Source organism: Pinus tabuliformis, chromosome 3_1, assembly GCF_031772625.1.
Source record: "Pinus tabuliformis cultivar Carrire ecotype Pingquan chromosome 3_1, CPIR1, whole genome shotgun sequence".
Taxonomy (NCBI): Eukaryota; Viridiplantae; Streptophyta; class Pinopsida; order Pinales; family Pinaceae; genus Pinus; species Pinus tabuliformis.
The window spans coordinates 924,827,835-924,852,772 of NC_142301.1; the positions used below are offsets into that span (position 1 = coordinate 924,827,835).

General features: G+C 41.6%; 1 pseudogene across 1 annotated transcript in view; it reads left to right on the forward strand.

The window, feature by feature from the left end:
• Positions 1-24,938, forward strand: part of LOC149190766 (potassium transporter 11-like) — a 282,888-nt pseudogene that overhangs the window by 181,067 nt on the left and 76,883 nt on the right. The window contains exons 7-9 of the transcript XR_016256020.1: positions 21,916-22,176; positions 22,325-22,377; positions 24,746-24,860. The product of XR_016256020.1 is annotated as a potassium transporter 11-like (transcript). The remainder of the gene's footprint in view (positions 1-21,915; positions 22,177-22,324; positions 22,378-24,745; positions 24,861-24,938) is intronic.

Genomic DNA, 24,938 nt, shown 5'->3' on the forward strand with positions numbered 1-24,938 from the left:
GATGTTGAAATTCTGATGTTGTATGTTGAAACAATTACTATTCCAAAAACTTTTTTCTGCTGCGATATTAGTTATAAGCAATTATAGATAGAACATAAACCAAATGCACATTAGAAAGACAACCAAGAACACAAATGTAATGTTCCAAAATAGGGAAAAACAATGATATGCATGCAAATAGCAATTTTCACCACAGAAATTTCAAAACAATTAGAAAGCACCCATAATATCAGAGATATGGAAGTCGCTGAGCCATTTTATTATAAACTGGTGCAAGAGTACAAAATATGGAAGGAATGCACCTGAGCTTGCCTCAAAGGCAAGCGGAGCAAAAGCCCAGGTGAAGCAATGACAACCCAGAGCTACAATCAATTGACCAACTGTTGCATTGTGCAGTCCCAACCAGTGTTGTTAAAATCGCGATTTAATGAAAAAATCGCGATTTTTTCATCTTGCCGATCAAATCGCGATTTTTATACGAAAAAATCGCCTACTTTTTTTTTGCCGATTTTTACTGAAAAAATCGCGCTTTTTTCAAAAAATCGCGATTTTTTGAAAAAAGCGCGATTTTTAACGAAAAAATCGTGGGGGCTCAGGACAGCATAGTTTTATAACTTTTTTTGGGTTTTTTCATGCAATTTTTTTTGAAAGAAACAAATAATTTTTGAGTGGGGTAGCTTAATGATCAAGTCTAGGCCCTAGTATGGATATGCTATTCATGGTAATGTTAAATTCTTAAAGTAAAAGTGACATTCTCCTTAATCTTCATTTTCATCCTTTTACTTAAATTTTTAACATTACCATGAAATGACTCAGGATGTTTGAGAGTGGTTCCAGCCTCATTGGATTTCATATGGAGAAAGTAGAATTTTAGATTTCATTTAAAATCCAGCAGACTTATCAGGATTTCAGGATTGGGAGATTGTAATGTTTCCAGGTGACACCACCTGCCCGGGCTACCCCTGCCACCAGTAGAGGACGTGGTCTACCTCCTATAGCTCCTACTTCTAGTTCTTCAACGTCTAGAGCACATCAGACTCCACTGCCATTTCCACCTGCACGGGCACCAGCATCTACATCTAGAGGAAAAGGGAAAGCTGTGGCATTTTCTCGCAAGAGGGGCAGAGGAAATCAATAGGATTAGACTTTCATTTTATTGTATATGACATTATGACATGATGAGATACATTATCATTTTTTTGTTGATATTTTGAGGCTGAGTTGGGACTCAGGAATCAGGACTTACTATTCAGGACATGATTCAATGTTATGTGTGATTTTAGCGCTAGAATGATATTAAACATCTTATATGTTAGTTTTTTTATCATATTTATGTGTCAATGTATTTATTTTATGTTGTAGATGGTTTAGATATTAAAAAAAATTGAAAAAATGAATATTTTTGTGCAAACGCTTTTTTCCGCTTTTTCCCGCTTTTGCCGATTTTTTCCGCTTTTTTCCCGGCGCCGATTTAATCCCGATCGTGCTTTTAAAACATTGGTCCCAACAATTCTGCACTATCTGCTGCAAATATATGGCTGAAAACCTCGCCTCTAGTGCTCAGAAAATTCTACAAATTTATATCTTGGCTCCTCAGGCAAAACCCAGAAATCGTTTGGCCTGATTTTGACCTTCCAAAATCGACCCCCAAAAGGCCCTACGCCCTCCAAAACTGCTGAAGCACACTGCCTGCCAATACACCAACAAAATCCTCCTCAAACACTCCGGAAAGGTAGCAATCACCTCCACTAATGCTTCCCTTATCTCTCTCGACAAGGATCAACCTCAATGGTTGAGTCTCCACCTCCCACGTGTGCCCAATCTCTGCCTTCTGCGCTGGCCCAGGAAGTGCGAAATCTCCACTGAATGATAGCTCTCTCCTCCAGCCCCAAAACTCACCCAAATGGCAGCAAATCACTAGAGCTTCTCTTCCGGAATTTCTCCCAGCCAAAGCTTCCTTGAAGAATGCCAAAATCACAACTCGGTTTCTCCTACTGCGTCCTCTAGAAATACGCACCAAATGCTTGAAACCACACAAAAATCACCTCCGGAAGATTATGGATGAACCTCTCTAGGGTGGCACTTGAAGTCCCCCGAAGAAAGGGTGAGTTCTCTGCTTGGAAAACTCTTGCTAAACAACAAGTGACCTGGCTAAGTAGCTCGAGCAACTGAGAAGAAATTCGATATGCCAAAGATGATGAAATGAGGAGTGTTTCCTTCCTTTTATAGATTTCGTGGAGCCTTTTTCCCTCCATTTTCCCTCCTTTGTGGGTCCCTCACTAAGCCATCGATTTTCCCTCTCATGCAATTCGAACTATTGGCTTAGGGAGTGTGTATTTTCCTTGTGTGGGTGCCCCCCACATGCTACTAACAAAACCAAAATAACTTACTTCTAACTTCTAAGTCTCCTAATAAAATCGAATGGGCCCCATCTCCTCCAAAATTGGCCCCAAAATGTAGAAATTAATCCTGTTCCAAAATAATTTAGGAAGGGACATTACAATCCTCCCCTCCCAAATGTTGCTTGTCCCCAAGCAACTTCAATGTTGGATGCTCAAGTATATGCTCACCCTCCCAAGTAGCATCCTCATCTGGCAAGCTCTTCCAACACACCAAGTATTCTCTAATTATCTTGCTTCTAAGCTTCCTTTCCTTGGTCTCCAAGATGGCTTCTGGTTCCAAAACCAGATGCCCCTCATCATCAAGTGGAGGCAACTCCACAGCTGTTGTAACCTGTTGCCCCAACACCCTCTTGAGGCATGAAACATGGAAAATATTGTGGATCTTGCTCCCTAGCGGTAGCTCCAACTCATAAGCTACCTCTCCAACCCTCCTGATCACCCTGTAGGGCCCATAAAATCGTGGTTGCAGCTTTTCGGCCCCCTTCTGTTTCAGAGTGGACTGTTGGTACGGCTGCAATTGAAGGTACACCAAGTCCCCTTCCTCAAAATGCCTCTCAACTCGATGCCTGTTGGCATATATCTTCTCCTGATTCTAAGCTATCTGCAAATTATCCTTAAGGGCCCTGAGGATGTCTTGGCTCTCTCGGATCCAATCTTTGGCCTTTAGGGCTCGACTGTCTCCAAAACCAATGTCAGCAAAAGATAAAGCATCATAACCATATATGGCACAGAAAGGAGTCATACCAACGGACATATGATGTGTAGTGTTGTAGCAGTACTGTCCCAAGTGCAGCCATTGAATCCATGCCCTTTGCTGCCCTATCACATAGTTCCTGAGATAACCCTCTAGCCATTTGTTCACCCTCTTTGTTTGTCTGTCGGTCTATGGATGGTAACTGGTGGTCGGGGCTAGCTTGATGCCTACTAGCCTGAAAAGCTCCTACCAGAATCCCCCCATAAATCGGTTGTCCCGGTCACTGATTATAGTCTTAGGGAGTCCATGTAGGCGAAAGACTTGCCTAAAGAACAACTCTGCTACCTGTGAAGTTGAATACCATGTCGGAATGACAAAGAAATGTGCGAACATGGTCAGTTGGTTGACCACCACAAAAATGCAATATTTCTCCTGCACCGAGGGAAGCCTCGTGATGAAGTCCATAGAGATACTCTCCCATTTCCCCTTAGTAATGGGGAGAGACTGCAACAATCCTGCTGGATGGGTCAACTCCCCCTTGTTCCTTTGACAAGCCTCACACTCCTGCACATATCTCAATCAATGTTTTAAAACTCTGACTCCGACTCCGACTCGGCCGAGGGTCGACTCCGACTCCGACTCCGACTCGGTATCGACTCGGCCGACTCGATTTCAATGACTCGGTCGTTGTAAAAAATACATTAAATATTTATTTTTTATAAAAACACATAATTTTAAAGATTTTCATTCATGTTTCCAAACACACAGCATTAGAATATAGATAGAAGACAACATATTATCAAAGTAGGCTCATGAATATATCCATTATATCAAAATGACACCCAGTGCATTGTCCAATACATACACGATGATGATATAGAGATCAAAACAAAAACAAATAACCAAGGAGGCTATAAATGGCCTCTACAACAAAACTCTGTGACCAGTACTACTGGTTACTGCTAGAGTTGCCAACATCATCTGGCTCAGTGTTACTTGGGAGCGGGAGCGAAAGTGGGGAGCAAGAGCGAAAACGGGAGCTGGAGCGACATTTTCAGAAGCTCCTTGTTTGGGAGCGAATCCTAGAGAAGTTCGACAACCAATGTCACTAACATCAAGGTACAAAGAGGGATTGGTGCTCTTGGTTAAATACGAGTTCCATACCCTAATACAGGACAAAATTCAATGGAAACATTGCAATCCTCCAATCCTGAAATCCTGAAAATCTGATAAGTCTGTTGAATTTTGAATGAAATCTAAAATTCTACTTTCTCCATATGAAATCCAATGAGGCCAGAACCACTCTCAAACATCCTGAGTCATTTCATGGTAATGTTAAAAATTTAAGTAAAAGGATGAAAATGAAGATTAAGGAGAATGTCACTTTTACTTTAAGAATTTAACATTACCATGAAATTTGAGTAGCATATCAATACTAGGAGAGGTGAATGGACCCCAAATAGCACTTAACCAATTTAGAAAACACCTTGGAGTCCCCAACAATCAGCTAAATGTTAAAAAGTTCAAAAAAAAATTAGAAAAATCGTTGTTTTTTGTGGGGACTGGCTAGATTTAATGACTCGGCCGAGTAGATGTGGAAACGGCCGGGTTGACCGAGTCATGATTGACTCGGCCGAGTCATGCAATAACTCGGTCGAGTCAGTCATGACTCGGCCTCCCGAACTGGTTTTTCTGCCGAGTCATAAAATTCTTCAATGACTCGGATCAACTCGGCCGTTTCGGATTCGATTCGGCCGAATTTTAAAACTATGATCTCAATACGTCTTCCTTGAGGCCCTTCCAGGTGAAGCGCTCTCTCACTGCCATGTAGGTCTTTCTGAATCCCTAGTGCCCAAACAAAGGGGAATCATGAGCTACATGAAGGATACGCTCCCTCAACTCTGGCCCCGAAACCAAAAATATGCGCCCATTATAGTAAATAATCTCGTCCATCACCCTATAACGCTCATTTGCATAACTTCCCTCCAAGATCTCGAATGCCCGACGATCCTTGGAGTACTCCACTAATAGCTACGCCTTCCAGTCATCGCAGATGCTCATGAGTGAAATTCCTGCGGGCCTCCTAGATAGTGCATCAGCTACCACATTTTACTTCCCCCGTACATACTCAAGATCAAAATCGTAGGCCTGTACCTTGCTGACCCATCTCTATTGTCTGTCGTTGAGGCCTTGTTTCCCCATGAAGTGGTGAAGACTGTTGTGATCTGTCTTCACCCAAAATCTGTTACCCACTAAATACTGTCGAAACTTGGCCAATGCATGCATTATGGCCAACATTTCCTTGTTGTATATGGAATACGGCCTCTCATGAGGTAGGAGCTTCCAACTCTTGAAAGCAATGGGGTGCCCACCTTGGGACAAAATTGCCTCAATCCCCTCACCCGATGCATCGCACTCCAATGTGAAAGGTTGCGTGAAGTCTGGAAGTGCTAATACCGGGCAACAACTCATCACCTCCTTGAGGCGATCGAATGTTGTCTAAGCTCCATCTGTCCATGTAAAAGCCCCCTTCTTAGTCAGATCAGTGAGGGGTGCTGCCAACTGTGAGAAGCCCTTAACGAACTTCCGGTAGTAAGTACAGATGCCCAAGAACCCTCTCAGTGTTGTCACATCTCTAGGCACTGGCCAATCCCGAATGGCCCTGATCTTCTCCTCGTGCACCTTGACCCCATCTACGCCTATGATGTGTCCCAAGTAGAGCATCTCCGTCAGCCCAAACTCGCACTTGGACATCTTGGCGTAGAACTGTTGCTCCTCCAAGATACGTAACACCACCTCGAGATGCTGCAAGTGCTCCTCCCATGTCCTGCTGTAAATCAAGATATCGTCAAAGAATACTAGCACAAATCTCCTTAGTTTACCTTTGAACACATGGTTCATGCATGACTGAAAGGTAGCAGGTGTGTTGGTCAACCCAAAAGGCATGACCAAGAACTCGAAATGCCCATAATGACATTTGAAAGTCGTCTTTGGAATATCCTGCACCCTCACCTGAATTTGATGATACCCAGACTGCAAGTCTATCTTAGAGAAGTATTTGGCCCCTCTAAGCTCATCCTTGAGCTCATCAATACATGGAATGGGATACCGGTTCTTCAATGTCTTCTTGTTGAGAGCCCTGTAGTCCATACACATGTGAAGGGTCCCATCCTTCTTCTTCACTAGCACGACTGAATAAGCAAATCGACTCTAACTCGGTCGATGTGGCCCAATGCCAATAGCTCCCTGATGGCCCTCTCAATCTCATCCTTATAGGCTTTGGGATGCCTATATGGTGTAGTGATGATTGCCTGCACAATAGGCTCCAACGCTATAGTGTGCTCAAACCCCCTGTCAGGTGGTTGCCTTGGTGGTATATCTCCAAAAACTACCGGATATCTGTCCGTTATCGCCTGTATATCTGGATGTGGCGATTTGGCCCGTCCCCTGGCCTCTGAAATCGTCAGCTCTACTGCCCATGCTATGCCCCCATGTCTCAAATCGGCCTCCATCCTATGGGCCGAAACCATCTGTGGAGGATATGAATGCATGCCCCAAAGAACCACTAGTTTACCATCCGGCCCGGTAAACTCCATCACTAGTTGCCTCTAGTAGGTGGTAACTTGACCAAGGGACAACCATTGGACACCCATCACCACATTGGTGTCTGGCACGTCCACCACAAAGAAATGATCTGTCATCGAATAGTTCCCCATGGTCACTATCAAAGCGGGAAAATATCGAGTGCACTGCATAGTTCTGTTTCCTGGTATCATAACTGAAAACCCCTCAAACTCTGCAATGGTGATGCCTCTCCTCTGGACCATCTGAGCATCAATAAAATTGTGGGTCGCCCCATTGTCTACTAAGACTGAGACACGCTGCCCTTGCACTGTGCCTTTGATCCTCATGGTCAAAAATTTGTGAACCCTGCACATAGTGGCCAGGACTCCCCCAAATTGTGCAAAAGATGCTTCCCCATGTGGTGGCGGTGGTGGTGGTCCCCTCTCTATGGGATCTTCCCTATCACCCCCACCAAGCTCCAACTCCACCTCATCCTCCTGATTGTTGTTGGAGAAAACCTCAATATAATGGGCCTTTCCTGCTGTGCACCAATGGCCCAGTGCCCATGGCTCCCGACATGTGAAACACAACTTCCTCCTCTTGAGGTCTCTCCTGGTCTCATTGTCCAACTGCCCTCGCCCTACTCTTTGTGCTGGGGGTGCTCTAGTGTCACTCCCCTTTTGAGGGTAAGGAATGCATGGTGGAAAGGGTGCCCAGGTCTTGGGGATGGCCCCCTGCAAGTCTCTCGTACAAGTCACAGCCTCCAATAAAGTAGAGGGTCTGCGTGACTTCACCAGTCCACACAGTGGCTCCGTCAGCCCCTCCACAAATGTGTATACTCACCTAGCATCTGAAAAATCTGGTACCATGACTGAGACCCTCAAGAACTCTGAAATATAATGCTCTAGATGTCATTTCTGCCTGAGCTGGCTCAACTCCCTGAAGTGAGCCTCTAGATCCCTCCGATCAAAACGCTCCACTACTCTTTGTGTGAAATCTTCATAGGAGGTCACGTTGGCATGCCCCAGAGTGGAAAAGCCATGAAACCACCAGTCGTGTGCCTCCCCCTCCAAATGCAATGTGGCCATTTTAATGGCCTCTACCTTCGTCATCCTGTTGAGCTGGAAATATGTGTCCAGCTTCTCCACCCAAGCACGAGTTGTGCACTTGGTAGTGCCATCGTAAGTGGGGAAGTACATCTTCTGAATGGTACACTGCAACTCGTAGTTCTGTGTGCCATGGCCTCCATAGCTCCTTCCCTTCTCATTCTGCTTGAGCTAGCAAAAATCTCTGAAAGATAGTGCTTCTCTGAAGTCTGCTCCCATGGACTGCCACTCCTGAAATGTTCTCCCATAGGCGATTGATCATCAACTCCTCCTGGTTCACCTTGTGCCAAGGGTAGGAAATAAGGTAGTGTTGCTCTAGTTGGTCCACTGGAGGATGGTGGTTGCGCAGCAGGTGAAGGGTGGTCAAGGTGCTGAGAGGCTTCCGAAGTCTATCCAAATAGAATATTTCGGTGAGTACTTCGTTCCGGTTCTGCATTTTGATCTCATCTAACATCTCCTTCTGCCCTTTTGCCAAATCGCTCAGAGGCTTCAATGTGAAAATTTGGGAAGCCTAAAATTTCTACTGCAGCAATTGATTAAGTTTCTTTTATTTGTTAATTACTGAATAAATTATTTACTGCTTCCTACAACAAATATCGAAACTAATACACTACAACCTTCACCAATTAAAATTATATGCGGAAACAAGTAACTGAGCAAGAAAGAAATACACAACACATTGCACAATTATTTTTGGACAAATGTCCTTAGAAAAACCCAATGCGGGAAAACCGGTGTAGCAGTTGAGGGTTTGTATTATTAAGCAATAGTTTTCTGAATACAATCTTTGGATGCCTTACTAGCTATCCAATAAAGAGAATTTGACTGACAAAATATTAGTGAGAAGTACCTCACACTATCACTGGCGATCCCTACTGATCCAACCACAGAATGGCTTGTCCCTGTGAAAATTCCTATCCTCAAGGAACCCATTCTGCAGCAAAACTGATTTTACTTCTCCTACTTGATTTTAATATACATTATCATGTTATTTTCTGAATACTGAAGTAAATTACTTCTGCAGCCTACACTAGGACACCATTGTTTTTGGACAAATGTCCTTAGAAAAAACCAACTTGGGAAAACTGGTGCAGCAGTGAGGGTTTTATTTTATTATGCAACAGTGAAATCTAAGTACATCTATGAATGCCCAACTGGCAATGCAAACAGCAAGAAAATAGGGCAGAGATATCCCTAAGCAACCCTGACACTCATGTTTCCTGCACTCGCGTTCCTGTGCTCGTGTTCTTGCACTTGCGAGTTCCTACACTCGCGCGTTCCTGCACTGGGAATAACTCAACCTCTTGCTACTGCCTCTTTGGATCTGGAAATCTTCCTCCGGATCACTGTCCCTGTCTCTCTACTGCAAAAGATTTCTTTGATCAGAAGTTCCTCCTGAGAACTTCTCACTTCAGAATTTTGATATCTTGATCTCTCGGTGTATTTTCCAAATGACCCTCAAGCCCCTTCTTATATCTTCCTGTTGGACAACCAACGGCCTAGATTAACTCTTAATCAAAGGCTCGGATCGTTTTGACTTGATCTCTGTCTTTATCTAGAAGATTCACCTACAATTAGATTAATACCCATTATATTTTAATTCCCCATTAAAAATATTAATTATTTTAATAAAATTGTTTCTGGGTGGAATTTTCCAAAATGGTTTCTAGGTTCTTTGGAATGCATGTGCCCAAGCCTCCCCGCAAAATTTGAGGCCTAGAGCACATTTGATGCTACCCCAAATCAACACTCCCTTTTAGCAAGGAATGTGCTCGAGCAATATACTGATGCTGCATATTGCTCTGACTCTGAAGCATCGTCCTCTGTGCTGTTGATGTCTGACACGCTGTCCACCAACTACTGCGTTGCTGCTGCTACTGTACTGCTGCCTTTGACACTGCCACTGCCAATGCTACATCTGTACTACAACTCCCTCTCAAATGTGCATCTGCTATGCTGCTAGCACTGCCACTGCTAACACTGCATCCATACTGCAACTCAGTTGCTGAGAGAAGCAACTGAAAACACCCAAAACTGGATAAGTATCCCGTGGATACACCTCGGTGTTGAAAGCTTGACTGCTGCTAGTCCCACGCTATCTTCTGAAGCCACTGCGTTGCTGAAGCTCTGCACTGTGCCTCCATGCACTGCTGCCTCTCTGCTCTGCGCTGCTCAAGTTTTGGCGCTGCTAACTACTGCATCTGTCGCTCCAACACTCCATGGCACCAACTAAAAACTCCTCCATCCCGCTACTATTGATCATGGGCTCCCATAGCAAGGTGATGATCCAAGAGGTGGGCTCCTCAAGGATCCTGCCCATCTGTAGCTCTATCAAACTACAGTTCTATATCAGCCCACCTCCCTCCTAGAGGTATCTTGGTTGTCATGGCGAACTCCTCCTCCTATTTGATCTTTGCGGTTACAACCTTAGGATCGTGCTTCTCATCCTTGTCCTTTTTCTTCAAGGGACACTGGGATGCATAGTGGTCCATCTCGCCACATCTAAAACACTTCACCTTGGAGATGTCCTTCTTTCGTCTCTGTTGCCCCTGCTGCCCCTTCGATGCAAGGGCTGTGTTATCCTCCTCCTCTACTTTGGGCTTCGACCCACTGCTGCTGCTGCTTCCGTCAAGTTTGACCTTGACCAAGTCTCTCCTCAGCTCTTATTTTTTTAGAGCTGCCCACATCTCATCCCAATTTGGCAATGCTGGTCTGCCTAGGATATTCTGGACAAAGTCTTATCATTCATCCGAGACAGAATTTAGAGCCAGTCTCACTAACTCTGAATCCTGAGGTGTATACCCCGTAGCCGACAACTCATCACGGGTCTCCTTTAACTTTGTGAGGAATGGATCCACACGTTCTCCCTTCTGCATCTGTGTAGATCTCAACTTCTGTTCCAAGTACATCTTCCTATGCTCGGAAGATCCTTGATACAATGTGGTCAAAGCATCTCACATCTCCTTAGCAGCTGCTTTGCTAGCAACGTAGCACCCCACGTGATCCTTGACTCCATCCAGGATCATCCTCTTGGCCTTTGCCATTTTAGCTCTGTACTTCTTCAGTGGATTTGCATCCGCAAGGACAACTACCACACTATCAACATACGTCTTGAGGGCATGCACATCTAGAATGAAAGACATTCTAGCCTTCCAGATGACACAGTTGGAAGCTCCGTCCAACTTGTCCTGATCCCTCAAGCCACTGGTTGCCATATCCTTCGAAAAATGTTGAACAACTCCCTCTTTCTCCCTACTGCGTAGCTTCTAGGCTGGCTTACGTACTCCTTGATGGAGTTGGTAAGTCTATTGCTCCTTTGTTGCCCAGCAAATGATAAATACCGATTTACTCGGCAAGAAACTACTGAGGAAGTATTCCTTCACTATGCGATCTGCTTCCTTCTTTTGACGACTTTTCTGCCCAGCACTTAACTTGTAGAAAACTATGTCCCTCTAGCTTTGTGCTGAGGCTCTGCGTGGCTCCCTTTGCCTTGGCAAATTCTCGATCCGACAGTCTTACCTCTTTGTCGACTCACTCAGAGAGAGACAACCCCGAAAATATCACCCTCCTGGCTAGAATTGCGCAATCCCTCAAGGGATTCGAACTGTTGCTTGCTGCAGCAAGTTGGCCCTTGCTTCAGTGCTAGATCTGCTCTTCCTATTTCACATCAACAACTCTGATACCATGTGAAAATTCCTAGATCTAACAATCTCAGGAATCCTACTGCAACCAACTGAATCTACTTCACCTAGATCGTAAATTACATTACAAACTTATTTCAGATTTCTTCTTGAAACATTGATGTAAATTACTGAAGAAACCTACACCAAATTAAATATGATTCTGAAACATAGAAACTGAGAAAGGAAATACAAACACATAGGACACCATTGTTTTTGGACAAATGTCCCAGGAAAGAACAACTTGGGAAAACCAGTGCAGTAGTGAGGGTTTCATTTTATTATGTATTAGTGAAATTTGAGTACATCTATGGATGGCCAACTGGCAATCCAAACATCAAGAAAATCTGGCAGAGATATTCCCTAAGCAAACCCGACACTCGTGTTGCCTACACTTGCGCATTCCTGCACTTTTGAGTTCCTACACTTGCGCGTTCCTGCACTCGCGAGTTCCTGCACTCACGTGTTCCTGCACTGGGAATAACTCAACCTCGTGCTACTGCCTCTCTGGATCTGGAAATCTTCTTCCGAATCAGTGTCCCTACCCCTCTAATGCAAAAGATCTCTTCGATCAGAATCTACTCCTGAGAACTTCTCACAGAAATTCGATCTCTTGATCTCTCGGTGTATTTTCCAAATGACCCTCAAGCCCCTTCTTACATCTTCTTGTTGGACAACCAATGGCCTAGATTAACTCCTAATCAAAGGCTCAGACTGTTTTGACTTGATCTTCGTCTTTATCTAGAAGATGCACCCACAATTATATTAATACCCATTAATATTTTAGTTTTCCTAATTTTAGACTTAGGAACCCCATTAAAAATATTAATTATTTTAATAAAAATGTTTTTGGGTGGAATTTTTCAAAACGGTTTTTGGGTTCTTTGAAATGCATGTGACCAAGCCTCATTGCAAAATTTGAGGCCTAGAGCACATCCGATGCTACCTAAAATCAACACCTCATACTATCACTAGCGATCTTGAGTGATCCAGCCACATAATGGATTGTCCCTTGTTGCCTCTGCGTAGGCCCAACGTCACAGCTCCTAGGGACAGTGTCACCCCTTCTGTTGATCGATTTGCCTTTCTGAGACTTTGATTCTGTTGTCCTGACCTCACACCCTAGCTTCCGACTTCAGAAATCGATCTCTCCAGCAAAAATGTGGATCTCCTCAAGGCTTTGCGCTGCCTCTCCCAAATCTCTCTCTACCTCCTCTGATGAGTATTCCCGGATTAGGAGAAATCTCCAACTGGAACTATCCCTGCTTCTGATTACAAGAAATCACTTCGATCTTCTCTCTAGCAACTACTGCGTTGCCCTCTCTGAGAAATTCGATCTCTTGATCTCTCTCCAATGTGTTTTCCAAATGTCCATCAAGCCTCTTCTTATAATCTTCTCGTTGAGTAACCAACGACCCAGATTAGATTCTAATCAGTGGCTCAGATCATTTTGTCTTGATCCTCGTCTTCTTCTAGAAGTTTCACCCCCAGTTTAATAAATATCCTTTAATTATTTTAATTTCCTAAGTTTAAACTTAGGCCTCCATTAAAAATAATTAATTATTTTAATAAAACCTTCTCCGGGTGGAATTTCCCAAAACGATTTCTCTGTATTCTGGAATACATGTGTCCTAGCCTTCCTGCAAATTTTGAGGCTTAGAGCACATCCAATGCTACTAGAAATCAACATTCAAGAGACTGTGAATGGCAATCTCCTCTCTGCTATTTGGTTCCCCCATGTCTTCAGCTACCACCGCCTTCCCACGGTCCTCTGTGTCTGGAGTGATCTCTAATTCCCTTTCCCTGCTTCGGTACCTTTGTCTCCTAAGGGTAATGTTCTATCGATTCTCCTCACTCATAGGAAAATCCCCCATGGTTGAGCCAAGATCTAAGCTTTGATACCACTGTAATGTTCCAAAATAGGAAAAATAGTGATATGCATGCAAATAACAATTTTCACCACAAAAATTTCAAAACAATTAGAAAACACCCATAACTATTAGAGATATGGAAGCAACTGAGCTATTTTATTATAAACTGGCGCAAGAGTACAAGATATGGAAGGAATGCACTTGGGCTTGCCTCAAAGGCAAGTGGAGCAAAGCCTAGGTGAAGCAATGACAACCCGAAGCTACAATTAACGGATCAAGTGCTGCACTGCGCAGTCCCCAACAATTTTTCATTGTCTGCTGCAAAGATATGGCTGAAAACCCCACCCCCAATGCTCAGAAAATTCCGCAAATTTATATCTAGGCTCCTTAGGCAAAACCCACAAAAACCCATAAATGGTTTGGCCTAATTTCAACCTTCGAAAATCAACCCCCAAAAGGCCCTACGCCCTCCAAAACTGCTGAAGCACACTGCCTGCCAGTACACCAATAAATTCCTCCTCAAACACTCCGGAAAGGTAGCAATCACCTCCACTAATGCTTTCCTTATCTCTCCCGACAAGGATCAAATTCAATCGCTGAGTCTCCACCTCCCACATGTGCCCAATCTCTGCCTTCTGCGCTAGCCCAGGAAGTGCGAAATCTCCACGAATGATAACTCTTTCCTGTAGCCCCAAACTCACCCAAATGGAAGCAAATCACCAAAACTTCTCTTCCGAAATTTCTCCCGGCCAAAGCTTCCCTGAAGAATGCCAAAATCACAACTCGGTTTCTCCTACTGCGTCCTCCAGAAATACGCACCACCTAGAGACACTGAATACAAATGCTGGAAACCACACTGAAAATCACCTTCAAAAGATTATGGATGAACCTCTAGGGTGGCACTCGAAGTCCCCCGAAGAAAGGGTGAGTTCTCCACTTGGAAAACTCTTGCTAAACAACAAGTGACCTGGCTAGGCAGCTCGAGCAACTGAGAAGAAATTCGATATGCCAAAGATGATGAAATGAGGAGTGCTACCTTCCTTTTATAGATTTTGTGGAGCCTTTTTCCCTCCATTTTCCCTCCTTCGTGGGTCCCTCACTAAGTCATTTATTTTCCCTCTCATGCAATTCGAACTATTGGTTTAGGGAGTGTGTATTTTCCTTGTGTGAGTGGCCCCCACATGCTACTAACAAAACCAAAATAACTTACTTCCAACTCCTAAGTCTCCTAAGAAAATCGAATGGGCCCCCATCTCCTCCAAAATTGGCCCAAAAATGTAGAAATTAATCCTGTTCCAAAATAATTTAGGAAGGGACATTACAAAAAATGAGACAGAGAATTTAGGTCCAGTGATTAGGGAAAAACCCACAAGGGGAAAACCCAACCAGATTCTTCTTCTATTAGATATCAATTGTTCAACAGAGATATAAAGTACAATGAGAGATCAAGAGAATGAGTAAGTTCACCCAAATATGAACAAGTTGTAGCATGAAGATCATTGGTAGCAACAACAGATGCAAACACTGAATCAACCTTCCCTTCAACTGAATTAACACAAAAACACTGAAGCACTAAATCAACCCTGGCTCACCAAATTCTTCTCTTACTCTCCAAGTCTCTCTCTCTCATAATCTTCTTCAAGGCTCTCCAACTCTTTCACTCTCAAGTTTGAATTCTTCTTTCACAATGCACAAATAGTAGTAGTCAGGTAAGAAGACATGAGACACATATATAGGAGGAGCAATGAATTCTTGTCATAAAGGAAGAGAAATACGCATGCCTTGAGGAAGAGTAACATATGCCATTTAGAGGAGTGTAACTCACACCATTAACGAGAGAAATGCATGCCTTAGTAACTTATGCCATTAAGGAGAGGTATGCATACCTTAGTAACTTATGCCATTAAGAGAGGAACAGATGGCTTAGTAACTTATGCCATTAAGAGAGATATCCATGCCTTAGTTAAGGAGAGTGTAACATATGCATTGAAGGGAGCGTAAGAGGAATCCTTTATGACATGCCTTTAATGAGTATAAGAGGAATATGCCATGACTTTAATGAATGCATAAGAGAGAGTGTAACATATCATTAGGAGAGAGAGAGAGTTACATAGTGCCATTGAGTCATCAAGGAGAGAGGTGCTAAGTGGTTGAGGTGATGAAGGTAAGGTGACTTGTAATTCCTTTTAATAATAATATCACAGTTTCATAAAGGACAATAATAATAATTTTAATAATAGTGATGATTAAGTCTAGATTGAACTATTAGGATTGATTAATGATAATTTAAATTATTTTCCTTCAACTATATTTTATTACCAATTGATGCAAGGTGATTTACTATTTTTAGAAATTCATACTTGAGATGCTAGACATGACTTTCTATTTTTAGAAAGTCACTCCAGAATTGCGAGAAATGAGATTTTATATAAGGAAATTCATCCCCGATTCGCCAATTTTCAGCACTTGAAGGTCAGATATACAAGAAGAAAGTCAAATCTGAGCGTTGGAAGGTCATATTTTCAAAAGGAAAGTCAAATCTGAGTGTTGGAAGGTCATATTTTCAAAAGGAAAGTCAAATCTGAGTGTTGGAAGGTCAGATATGCAAGAAGAGTTAGATTTGTGATCTGAAGGAGAATATCTAGCAGATCGAGATGTTGTAGTGTGATTGTAGAGGGACTAGTTGCCAAGGACTTCAAACAATCCAAGGACCTTGAGCTGAAGGAAATAACTCAGGTATGCATTTGATTTATTGGGCAGATTGAAGATTTAAAGCATCAGATCTCAAGCCCTATATCATTCAAAGGATCAAGGTTCCTGGGGAGCGAGAGTGACATTTTCATAAGTGCCCGGTTTGGGAGCGATTTTTTATATGATATATATATTTTTTATATTTTGATGCATATATGTGAACAAAAGCATGTAGAATGATGAATTAGATGTAAAAAGCATAAAAAACATAGATTGAACCATATAACAACAATCATCTAGAAAGTTATAATCTTCATCAACCACGCCCACAAGTTAGTAACATACAACATATTGAGTCTCATGATTCATCAATCTTAAAGTTTCAAGCTTTCAAAATTCAATATATAACGTTTATCATAATTGATCACCAAAGTTGTACTTGTAAACTAAGTGTAACCATTACAACAAAGAATATCTAACATGAAATGAAATGAAATGAAACAACTTTCGACTTTCACAAAGCATCATATTCATAATTCATTACCAATGAGTTATAATTTTGCCAACTTCAAACTTAAATTGTCATATATTGATAATTGTTTACAAAAAATATCATAATAAATATGAAAGAGTCAACAATTATTAAAACTACTAGAAACTAGAAACTAGAAAAGACAAGTCAATCTATTATCTACAACTTCCTCTTGCCACCACGAACAATGTCTAATTTCTGAGCCGGTCGTGGTGGTCTTCTAGGAGTCTCCTCCCGCACAATCACACAACTAGAACCAAAAGACACATGCCCTCCACGTGAGGATGTAGATGGAGGCGGCGACAACAAAGGAACAATACTTGGAACTCGAGCATTGGCACTGCTACTGGATGGTGGGGGTGCCATGGTTGTTGTTGCTTGATCATCATCTCTCATAAGTTCTGCTTCCATTTCTTCAAGATGTAAGGTGCCATCCTCCAAATTATCGTCCTCTGGGTGGTTGTCCCAAATTTTATATGTTGGATCCTCATAAGCCTGATCACAATAATGACTCAACGACCTCAAGTTGTAGTGCACATAAACCAAGTTTTCTGCCCAGTTTGCATTCAGTCTGTTTCTTCTCACATTATGTATGAAGTTGTAGGTGCTCCAACACCTCTTCGCAAAAAAGTATTTACAACCTGTGAGAGAACTTTTTTTGCCAATTTTGGCAAAAGTCCCATGCCGCCATATGCTTCCCACCATGTGAGAGCATCAAATCTGTCTCTATCTTCCATTGCATGCAAAGAACCAAACAAACTAGTGCAACTGAAGTATCTACCTAAGTCAAGTCGCAAATTAACACACTCCTCCTTGTTGGGTACTAACTTGTTTAATTCTTGCTTATATCTTGTAGATACCTTTGGATCTGTATGGGGTTTGACTCTAACCCCACCCCCAGGTGCAGGTTGGCCCAACCAAGATGGAGAGTAGTATTTTGACATGAGGATATACGCCAAGGAAGGTAGTGGAACATTAAGTTTATTTCATCGTGTACACAGACAATTGTGAATAAGTGTATACAAGTTGGGATCATCTTTCTGAACAATATCTTTTATTTGCCTCAACATGGTACCCATCTGCTCATACACCTCCCTAATCACTGGTTCATCTGTATCTACAAAACGAATTATGTTATAAATGGGCTTGGTGAATTCCAATACTTGCCTCACACGTGCCCAAAATAGACCATCAAGAGCGGTCTGCTCCACCTGTTCAAAACCTTGCTTGTCAGCTGCATTTGTAGCCTTGTCCTTTAATACCTGCCAGTGTGGACTTGATACCATGCTAGCCAATGACTCTCTTACCTTCAAAAGGCACTTGAAGGCGAGGTAATAGCTAGCAAATCTAGTCTTCACAATCTTCAACAATTCCAATCTTGAGTGACTGCGGAAAAGCCCATGGGTATTGCTATGATTTGTAATAAATTTTATCATTTGTTTGCCTCTCTTGTACAAATCACCAATCCATTTGTATTGTTGGTTTTTGCTCTTAATAATACGATGCATCAAAAGGTTCATTGTGTGAACCAAACACCCAGACCAAAATATGTTGGGGTATTTATCCTCAATAATTGCTCCTGCTACCTTACAATTAGTAGCCTTATCAGTGATGACTTGGATGACATTGTATGGCCCAATATGTTCAATTGTTTCAAGTAATGGTTCTGGAATGTTGATGTCGGTCTTGAACTTCTCTGAGTAATCATATGCAGAAAGAAAGATGGCACCACTAACAGACACAACAAGAACACTTACCAATGGCTTGCCTTTTACATTTGTCCATCCATCAGATACAATGGACACCCCATGCTCAGTCCAAGAATTTGTCATTCTACTCAAAGAATGTGATATTTTTTCTTTTTCATGATCAAGTCCAACGGTTCTAGCCTTGTCATACCCAGGGCTCTTGTATCCTTTGGGGGCATCATTTATGGAAGAAACCATTTCATGCGTATAAGGTGAGAGAAGAACATTGAATGGTATCCCACATGCATAGAGAAACCGGTAAATTTTTGAATCCACATCATTCCTACACCCTTCATCAAGGAAATCTGATATGGTTCTACACCTTAAAGAGATGTTTGTTCTTGTGCCTCCATATCCACTACCATGGGAGGATGCTGAAGGAGTTCTTTATGCATGTTGATGTGATTGTGAGCTATGTTCAAAGAAACAATTTGATTTTTTAGATTTGTATTGGGCTTCCTCCTCTTCCCTTATGTATTTGGCTCTATCTATTGTTGACACACTTGCACAAGTTTTGATTCCAATTGGTTTATCTTCATCCCATGGCCTTTTCACACAGAGGTGCCTTCTAGCACGGGTGTATGAAACTGTGTAAGTTTTGTTGCAATGGGGGCATTCAAATTTAGGGTTTCAACCCCCTTTCCCTCCTTCAGGCCTGGAAACATATTTCCACAATGGGGTTTGGTCTTGTTTAGTTTTTGGATCCTCATCATGTTCATTCTCTTCTTCCTCACCAAGGTACTCCTCTCTAGGGTTTTCATCAAATCCATTATAACCCATTTCTTCATCATGATCAACCCTCCTTCTACTCTCCAACACCACAATAACCAAAAACGGAACCAAGAAGAAGAAAATGCCAAGCCATATAACTATGATGTTTCAACTTTGAAGTTTTGAGTCTGCAAAAAAATGGAGGAATGAGAATGGGAAAGAGATTTTTTATTTTTTTATTTTATTTTTTATTTAGCAATGAACATAAAAAAAATGCTAGATTAGAGTGTAGATCCTACCTCTTTGGCCTTCAATCCCAAGCTCCAATCTCCCTTGCAAGCTCCTCAAGCTCCTCCAAGCTCCTCTCTCTTGCTCTCTCCAAGCTCCAAACTCTCTCTTGCTCCTCTTGCTCTCTCCAATGGATGAAATTGTGAATAATGGGAGGGGAGAGGGTCTTTTTATCCTTTTCCCCCTCCCCTTTCCCTCCCTTTCCTCTCCCTCTCTGTTATCGGTTGTCGCCCCTCTCTCAGCCGCGCGCCTCCTTTTCCGGCGCCGAACTGGAGCGTTTTTTATGAGGGGAAGTGGTCGGGAGCGATCGCTCCTTGACTGCTCCCCCTCTTAAAAATCGCTCTCGGAGCGTAGGGGAGCGGTTAAGGAGTGACTGCTCCCTTAAAACCAAGGAACGTTTTTTTATAAAGGGAGTGCACTCCCGATTAGCTCCTGAGCGGAGCGCGAATTGGGAGTGGGTTCGTGAGGGGGGGGGTGCCCCCCACAACCCTGCAAAGGATAGACTGTGTATTTTACTATATACTATGTTTACTAGTTTGTATCGGGGTTTATGAAGGGCCATGATCTCTAGTACGAGAGTCCTAGTGTTTTCTTATTGATGGAATAATGAGAAATGGGATTTGGGCTCCTATATTGTTGTGTACTATTGTTGATTTCACTGTTGTTATATTTTTCGTTGTGCAAAGTTTCTTTGGAGTTGGGCTTCTCTAGTGTGTTGTGTTCCTAGCTAGGGCACATACTAAATCTAGAGGACATGGAAATTCCAACATGATATTAGAGCTACTTTTAAGAGCAAGTGGATCAGAGTGTACATAGGAAGCAACTCAAGAGGGAGCTGTGGAACTACTAGACATGGAGTAGAAGGTTCAGCAGAGAAGGTGCTTTGGCATGGACAAGATAGCTTCATGTGGATGGCAGGTTGATGGTGAGACAATATCTTCATTGGGTCGTGGGGTTGCACATCTGGTAGTAGAGCCATGTGTACCTGAGGTATTTGACCCAGGAAGATGAGGACTCATGCAAAGTTGAGTTGCGGTGGTCTACAGGTATTCCTAGGCCCAAGCCCTCATCTATGCAACCAAGCTTTACCGCAATCCCGCCAAAGGGATTCCTAGGCCCAAACAAGGAACATACACTAATAGGCTTTACCGTAATCCCACGATATATACCGGTCTAGAGATCACTAGGCCTATACAAGCATGGATGCCTCCGGATCTCTCCACCTAAACCGTGAGGAATTTGTCTGTCTCCACCTCTAGGCTTTACCGTATATCCCGCCATTCACCGATCGAGGATTCCTAGGCCCAACGAGGCTCCACCCTCTAGGCTTTACCGTATATCCCACCATTCACTGGTCGAGGATTTTTAGGCCCAACGAGGGTATACACAATTAGGCTTTACCACAATCCCACCTTCACCAGTCCAGGGATTCCTAGGCCTTGTGTTTTCTCCTGAGACCACCCCACTCAGTTTCAAAACCATCCGGTAATCCAACTCAACCAAGTAAGAGAAACCCCATCACACCATGGCTATCTGGAAATGGCAAGGCAAGGCTGAAAACCACTGTCACACCTGGCAAGACTCATGACAATAACAAAAAGATAACTAAATACACATATGCATGTACCATGCATGCCAAAACTAGCAAGGAAATCATACATGCAACTCGATACTTGCAAGTAATTCCGCTGTAGCCACTAGATCCCAGGCTTCCTTGATTGATCTTTGCTTCCCTTTGCTTTCTTTGTTCTTCCTTAGTTTTTCTTCCTCCAATGCTAGAGTGATCCAAAAATGCTATAAGTGTCCAAGAGTATGAGGTAGAGAGTAGCGAAAAAGAGCTTCATGCTAAAACTGACAAAAAAGTTGTGAACTAATTTTCAGAAGCCTTTTTATCAATGAGGCCTCTATTTTCTTCATATTTCATTATTTTCCTTCATTTTCCTCCTCACATGCAACCTGTGACCTTTCACCTTCATTTTCTCCCATTTTCCTTTATTTCCATAAATAAAATGCCAATTAATGCCTATTGCCTTTTCAAAGTCTTTGCCATTGCTTTTGCCAATTTCCCTTAGCCATAATAAACAGAATGAACACCCGCTAGGATGTTTAGGATGTTTTGCCCAACATTCCACTTGGAATAAGTGTCCGATGACCTTGGTTATTATTTTTGCCTTTATTAACTTTATTACATAAACTTCAGGGGCTGTTACACTATTAAATAGAAAGGTTTTGGGCCTTCTTGGCTGGAATAATTTTGAATATTGTAAAAACAAAAATTTATAAATGAAGCCTTTTATTTGAGATTGTTTAATAGTTGGTAGCTCATATATTTGGGTTTTTTGTTTGGCAGTTCTGTCATCGGTTGGTGGCATCAAAGTTGACCACCCTAGGATGAGTAACGGTAAGCTTGCATGCCTTGCAGTTGCATTTTATCAATTTTCTTGTATCAGGAAACCTGTTGCCTGTGGCGCATTAAACTGCAGAAGGTAAAGTCGTTCATGTGTATCATTGCCTTTGTCGTACTATTCAAGAGTACTGCTTTGACAGATCAACCTATAAGTTGACACGTCCTAATGCCTCGCGATTATGATATATTTCCTAATTAAGCATCTTGTAACTCTCTTGCAGATGTAGTGGTTGTAGTTGCCTTGGTCATATTAGTTGGTGTATTCAGCATGCAGAGGTATGGTACAGACCGAGTTGGATGGCTTTTTGCTCCTGTGGTTTTGATTTGGTTTCTATCCATCGGCACCATTGGAGCTTACAATATATACAAACATAATCCAAAAGTTCTAAGAGCATTTTCCCCTCATTACATTGTGGAATTTTTCAAGAGAGGGAAGAAGCGAAATTGGGTTTCGCTTGGAGGGATTATGCTCAGTATAACAGGTGAGTAAATTGACATTGAATGATGTGTTTATATTTCCTTATAATGGTTCAATCCTATTCTTTGGGTTCAATTGTTCTTTTGGATCCTCGTTAAATTGTGAATCTGTCTCGTCTGTTTATATTGCTGAATCTAGTTCTGAAATCACAGGAACTGAAGCTCTCTTCGCAGACTTGGGTCATTTTTCTTCACTCTCTGTGCAGGTATCAACTACTGTTTTTTGTACTTGTTTTCGAAAGCATGTTCGTGTGAGATCCTTCATTGCTACCAGAGTTTACTGTAGATATATTTAATATTCACCCTTTGGCTCTGCAGCCAGGGCATTAGTTTTCTATATGCGATTCTATTCTGTATTTGATCTCTCAAGAAACAAGGGTACATCTCAGTATATGAAATCTATGTCTACACAGGATTCTTCCATGAAATAAAACATTTGTCAACAGGAAAGCCCATGGGCTTGTCCGTGTGTCTGTCAAATCTGGTTTCCCGACAAGCTAACACTCTCTCCCATTTGCAAGAAAAGAACATGTACATGTGTCTCTGTCCAACGCATGCATCCCCATTTACAACCAATTAACATGGGATGGCTTGCTATTAAATAATGCACTGTGGTGTTTTAAGAAAAGCAGAACACCTTGACGGGCTTTGCCTTTTAAAAGATTGTCGTACTATTGTTTTATTAATTTTGTTTAGTCTATAAGTTATTGTTCAGTTCAATCTCTTCAAGTTATACTTTCTCTTTGTAGCGTCCCCTTCCATGGACTCCCAGCATGGAACAAAACGCCACTTGCAGTCTAATATTTCGGGCCATTTCCAGACTAACAGACCAACCGTTAACCAAAAGAAAAAAATACTTAGGTTCCAAGCAAGGCTCAAAATGTTTCCAATTGTATGTATGGATGCAAATAATATAATGCAGCAGAACAAATAAAGACACGCTTAACTGCAAAGTTCATGGTATCCATGCGCATGTTAAGCATTAAGCACATTTATAGCCACACCATATATAACTCGTATGTTTCTGTAATAGAGAGTTTATAAAAAGAGCTATAGAATATATATACAGAGAGAGATGGAATAGTTGTGTATGGACAAATTCCACTCATTTATAAGTATTTATTATAGATGCCACTTCTAAGCCATGTTATGAGATAACCAAGGCACAGGAATTAAGTTATATGCTTAGAGCTCACTCAATGTAACAGAGTTGATCTTATGGCTTAATTAATACGTTCACTATAAAATATTTTAGGTAACTCATATAGCTTTTAAGCAACTAAATGGCACTTTCTGCCCTACACAACATAAGGTAAGATTTTCCCTTTCTTTGCTAAACTATCTTTCAAGAATCTTCTTTTTGTGGAGTGATCTTCAGCATAGACAGGAGTCCAAGCTGTGGCTTTCTTTTTAGGATAACCTGTAAGAGTAAAAGATTAGTTCTTAAGCAATCAATGAGCAGTGATAACCAATGGGTGAAGGCTTCCTAACTTTCCCATCCTCTATGCTCGTTGATAACCTATTTATCTCTAGTCACAAGGCTTCGATTCCCTTTTCACAGTGACAATTTGGTCATTTCCATATTGAAAATTTGAGTAACCCATGGAGAACTCTTGTGGAGAGAATTCCTATGAGAATAGTGAGAATCAATGAGAAAAATTATTTACCGTAAGGCATGAGAATGAAGGAATCTTCACATTTTTGTAAATTGATTGAAGTATACTCATGCTTGCTTTGATAACCATGCAAAGTAGATCTCCTTATCAAGTTTCACAAGATTCTTGTTTGAATTTTTAAGTCAAACTAGGGAGATGAGTTTCATTTAAAGCACATGATGGAAATTTTTAAGTCAAACTAAGGAGATGAGTTTAATGAGTTTCATTTAAAGCATATGATGGAAAAGAGACAAGTTCTTACACTAACACTTAACATAAAGGATTTCTTTCTCATAGGTCACCTTTCCTCTTTTTCTTTTGTAGAATCATAACCCCTATCATCTTCTCAGTAGCCATTCGGGAACATGATACATTATATTTCATTATTAATATTTCCATAGTTTTGAGCATAACATGGTTAAAGTCTATTAGTTAGTTTATAAATAGTATATTTACTATTCCTACATGCCTAACTATTTACTAATAAGACCTTGGTTTTGAGTTCCACACTAAGAGCCTATACAAATATATGTCCTTCATTTACAAGGTCATTTTATGTAAGGTCATTTACAATTTCATAACAGAAAATCTATTTAAACTCTTTCCTTAATTTTTCTTTTTTTTGTTAATTCAAAATCATGGAATATTTAAAGGTTTCTCATTTAAGAATCAATGCCCAGATAGATTTGCTCATCAGAGGTAATGACTATCAATTTGCCTGGACTCTGTCCAATCATGGGCATCTGCATAGAGAGCAATCAGCTTCAAACATTATACCTGTCAATAAACTGTAATCTTTAGAAGATTATATTAGAGATGACTAACATCATTTCTCATCTTATTTCTTAACATGGAAATTTGAGACCATTCTGAATTGTATGACTTGGTATTTATTTCTTCTCGTTGAATGTATATGCAGATTGCTTTTACTGTGCTGGTCTTTCCTTGCCTGTTGCTGGCTTATACCGGACAAGCAGCATATCTCACAAAACACCCAACCGATGTTTCGGAAGCATTTTATAGGTCCATTCCAGGTATGAATCATGATAACTGAAATATCTATCAAGAGCTTGTGTGTAACAACCTAATTTGGTTACAAAGGAATGTACATG